The following is a 5,118-nucleotide window of genomic DNA, read 5'->3' as shown; positions in this document are numbered from 1 at the left end:
CATGTCTTATTTTAAAGTATTTTTGAGTTTTCTGAGGATGGAGACCACATTCTACACTTCTGTTCAACTCCACTTTCTCCTACCACAGAGGTTAATGTGTTTGGCTCTTATCAGATAAAAGTACATTATTTTTATACACCACATCACAGAACTCAGCAGGCAAATAAGGCTTAAGGATCTGCTAGTCCAGGAGTGGCAAATGTCCTCTTGATCCACAGGTCAAATCCTTCCAAAGTGGTCTATTAGGCCAGAACAGTCTATTTTTGTTTTGTTTTGCTTTGTTTTAAAATACAGATGGTCTCCAACTTACAATGGTTTGACTTACAATTACTCAACTTCACGATAGCGTGAAAGCCATACACATTCAGCAGAAACTGTACTTCAAGTACCATATAATCATTTGGTTTTCCACTTCCAGTTCAGTATCCAATAAATTACATGAGATATTCTACACTTTATTATAAAACAGGCATTATGTTAGATGATGTAGCCCAATTGTAGTCTAATGTAAGTGTTCTGAGCATGTGTAAGGTAGGCTAGGCTAGGCTGTGATGTTTGGTAGGTTAGGTGTATTAAATGCACTTTTTACTTAGATGGGTTTATTGGGACACAGTAGCCTCATGGTAAGCCAAGAAATATCTGTACCGAATCTGAATGTCTTTAGGTGGGCTGTGCCTGTCCAGTCCTCTGCAGTTTGGTCCACTTTCTAAAGCCTTACCATTTTACACAATTTATCTGCCCAACCCCTTAAGGAATTTGAGAGTGATCCCTAATTTGTAGATCTTCCCCACAACATCTCTAATACATGACTCCCCTGCCTGGACTTTCAGAGGCAGGGAGCTTATGAGGAAGTATGTTCTGCTGGTGGAACGCTAAAATAATTCTTCCTGAATGAAAATCATAACTTAGAGTCATCTACTGAAATTAACCTGCTACATACTAACTACATTAAATCCTTTTGCTAACCTTTTACTGCTGAATGCTTTCCCCATTCTTAAGTATTCCACCACAGGATGATATAAGCCTTTTTAGATATACTTTCTAATTTGTTATTTAGACAGAGGACATGTAACTTAGAACTGCATTTGACTTTGTTCTTCAACTATGGTCATCTGAAAATGACCTTCTTGGTAAACATTCTGCTTCATTCTATAGAATAAGGGCTGCACGTGTCCACCTAGCCTTTTGTACTCACATGTGAGATTTTCAGATATCCTGGAATAATCTTACACATCTGTCTAGCTCATCAGATTATGGGTGATTTGAGAGTCTGGCATGAACCAGCATTCCAGAAGGTTGCAATTTGAGTATATGATAGACCTAAGTAGATCTTATCTCATGTTGGCCCATTAAGCCTAGACATTTTCACAGCTTTATGCTGTACAGCAGTTAGCTTGTGCCCGAATGCACAGGAATGCAACTCCAGCAATTATTTACCAGATGGAACATGTTTTTTGTGTTTCTGTTTTAAGGGAACTCCGTTAAAGTTTTTGATTCTAGTTTTGATGGAGTGGATTGTAAACCTGTTATAACCTGCTGAGGGGGGAAAATCCCATATTTTTCTGTTTTCAGGAAAAATCATTTCCATATGAAAGGCCATCTGGAGAACTGGGCGTATAATAAATCACTGTTCACACCAATTATACTTACCGGGGAGCCCAGTTATTTTCTTGCAAGTAGAGACAGGAGAATATTGACTTCTGAAAACAATATTGCTATGAACTTCCTTAAGGGTCAGGAAGATGCCAGATGGGCATTCTGAGATGAGAGAAACTACCCTGGTGTGGGGAATGGAACCCCATTTGCATGTTTCTCTTCTCCTTCAGCTGTAGTCCTCACAAAAATCAAATATATTCTTATCCTATGTGACTATTCTTACATACTTTTAAAAAGTTTTTTCCCTTGCAATTTGTGTGGATCCACCAATCTGAATCAAGATGCTGGTTTTCAAGTCAATGCCATTTAGCAGCTGAATCACCTGCAGTGAGTCATCTAACTCCCTTAGCCCCTCCTCCCCTATTTGGAAAATGTGGCTAATGAAAATGACCTAACATGGCTAAATGCCTGATACATTTATGTAGAGATGTCTGTAGGAAGAATGAGCAGTGAAGAATTCTGGTGACATCAAACCCCTGTCCCCTGCATTTAGGCCCCCAGGGCTGCCTGGTTCTTGTAGGTTAATAAGCAACTCCAGCGTTTTTCCATTAAATCCCTGTTTTCCTTAGTTGAGTTGGAATTGGCTTTATGTTACTTGCAATTACAAGAGTTTTGACTAATAGCTTATGCATCTATTAACATTGGTAACCAGGAAGAACACACAGCAGCATGGAAAAGGAATTTTGATGAATTTTACAAAGAGCATGATATAAAATTGTGAATGATATGTATTGCAGTTATTTGCAATAATCATGCCTATGCAAGACAAGTGAAAAAGAAATATTTTAAAAATGTACGGGTGGCTGTAATCCCAGCTACTCAGGAGGCTGAGGCATGAGAATTGCTTGAACCTAGGAGGCGGAGATTGCAGTGAGCCAAGACCACACCACTGGGCCCCAGCCTGGACCACAAAGCGAAACTCTCCAAAAAAAAAAAAAAAAAAAAAAAATTAATGGATGTTTAGTATGGTAGAGTTATGGATGATTTGTTTTCTTCATGTTATGGGGTCAAAAACTTAGGAAACTACATTTGACTGTGCAAAGTAAATGTGGCTTCACTTGTTTTCTACAACTGATCAGATCTTACTCATTGGCTCCACATCCACATTCATCACCAACCGTATTTTAGCCTCTTTGGATATGAAAGGAGTTTTGGTGTAAAGAGTTTGGTTGTGTTTTTAAAGGTAAGTGGCTCTTGTTGTCTGCCCTCCTTTCTAGATGGTTTCTTGGTATATTGGGGTGGCAGTGTTGTGAGAAAGTGAGCTTTAGGAGTGAGCAGTAGGAGAAAGTGGGCTTTAGATTTGTATACACGGGTCCTCATGCTGTGATTAGGTTTGGTATTGACATTTTTTAGCAATGTCTCTGGATACCTGGTTGACTTGTAGTACTGACATCAGTGCATGGGGAAACTGGCTTTTTCAAGGAGGCACAAAGGCACTCATGTAGACCCTACATCTGATAATCATGCTGTGTTTTTATTTTTAGTTGTCAAATGATCCTTTATTGAAATTTTTCCCTCGTAGTTCATAGCTAGCTGGATATTTACTTGCAGCACTGTTGATGTGATGTCATCTATGATGTCAGGAGGCTGGTGCCCATCAACACTGCAGCTCATAGACTGGGCAGTCTCCAGGATCTCTTTACGGGTCCCAGAGAGTTCTGTGACTAAGGATTGGTGCTGCATCTGTCTTGCAATGTTGACAGTCTCATGAAAAATGGTATTTCCACTGTGCTTGATTTTTTTGCCTCTTTCTGTCTCTGGTTCCTTGAGGGCTTTGATGCTCATGGCAGAGGCAGAAAGTACCACCTCAGTCTGAGCCTGTCTGTTCTGATTGGTCAGTTTCATCGTAATCCTTTGACTCTTCTGATGACCTGTGGCCTTGGGAATGTCATCACCAACTTATTTTGGAGATAGGTCCAGAGGGTTGATCTTAAGGGCTAGGGCAGACACGGTACCCAGTTTTCCACCAGGGCACCTGGCAGGTATATGACCTTGATCTCATTGGGATTGAACTTGGGCAGCATGGCAGAGGTGGCTAGATGAACCCAGATGTACTATGACTGAAGAAAGTTGCACTTTGGCTTCCTCCAAGCCAAGAGGCCCAAGCTGTTGGTTTTCACTTTCTGTGTTACATATTGGCACGGGCCAATTGGGTGGGGGTCCCTTTGTTGAGTTTTAACTGAGGAGCAGGACACAGTCTTTTTCCTCTTTTGGGATTCCTTTCTTTCAGTTTATCTACTACTTGTGATATCGGCCATGAATGGAGAAGCCAAGACACATAAAACTCACTTTTCCCCTTCAATCTCTATCTTTTCTTCCCCTGGCATTCCCTTGGTTTGGAAAGGAAAAACACTCCATATTTTCTGTGCAGTAGGGATACCTCTTACTTCAAAGATCATTTCTCTCTACCAATAGCTTTAGAATTCAGGTTCATTGTTTTGACCCTTGATATTTTAATGGAAGTGATAGGAATGCAGAAAATCATTTTCTTTATCTCCAACCTCTGAATTTTAAAGACAGTTATTCTAGGAACTCAAAATTGGAAATCAAAAGCTAGATTTTTTTTTCTATTTGCATTCCTGCTATAACAATCTCAAACCTCCCTGAGTCATAAGAATTACCTTAGGCTGAGGCAAGGGCACGCCCAAGATGGCCAAATAGGAACAGCTCCAGCCTCTAGCTCCCAGCATGAGTGACACAGAAGACGTGTGATTTCTGCATTTTCAACTGAGGTACTGGGTTCATCTCACTGGGGAGTGCCAGACAATCAGCGCTGGTCAGCTGGCACAGCCCAACCAGTGAGAGCTGAAGCAGGGTGAAGCATTGCCTCATCTGGAAAGCGCAAGGGGGAAGGGAATCCCTTTTCCTAGCCAAGGGAAACTGAGACACACAACACCTGGAAAATCGGGTAACTCCCACCCTAATACTGCACTTTACGAAGGGTCTTAGCAAATAGCATGCCAGGAGATTATATCCCACACCTGGCCAGAGGGTCCCACGCCCACGGAGCCTCCCTCATTGCTAGCACAGCAGTCTGAGATCTAACTGCAAGGTGGCAGCAAGGCTGGGGGAGGGGCGCCCGCCATTGCTGAGGCTTAAGTAGGTAAACAAAGCCACTGGGAAGCTCGAATTGGGTGAAGCCCACTGCAGCTCAAGGAGGCTGGCCTGTCTCTGTAGACTCCTCCTCTGGGGATGGGCATAGCTAAACAAAAAGCAGCAGAAACCTCAGCAGAGGTAAATGCCCCTGTCTGACAGCTTTGAAGAGAGCAGTGGATCTCCCAGCACGGAGGTTGAGATCTGACAACGGACAGACTGCCTGCTCAAGTGGGTCCCTGACCCCTGAGTAGCCTAACTGGGCGACATCCCCCACTAGGTGCAGACTGACACCTCACACCTCACACGGTGGGGTACACCCCTGAGACGAAGCTTCCAGAGCAAAAATCAGACAGCAACACTCGCTGT

General features: G+C 42.5%; 1 pseudogene; it reads right to left on the bottom strand.

Moving 5' to 3' along the window:
- Positions 1-2,620: 2,620 nt before the first annotated feature.
- Positions 2,621-4,395, bottom strand: LOC110741436 (annotated as a pseudogene).
- Between the last annotated feature and the right edge of the window lie 723 nt (positions 4,396-5,118).

The sequence above is a fragment of the Papio anubis genome, chromosome 13 (genome assembly GCF_008728515.1).
Source record: "Papio anubis isolate 15944 chromosome 13, Panubis1.0, whole genome shotgun sequence".
Lineage (NCBI taxonomy): Eukaryota > Metazoa > Chordata > Mammalia > Primates > Cercopithecidae > Papio > Papio anubis.
This window is presented reverse-complemented; position numbering and strand designations above follow the sequence as displayed.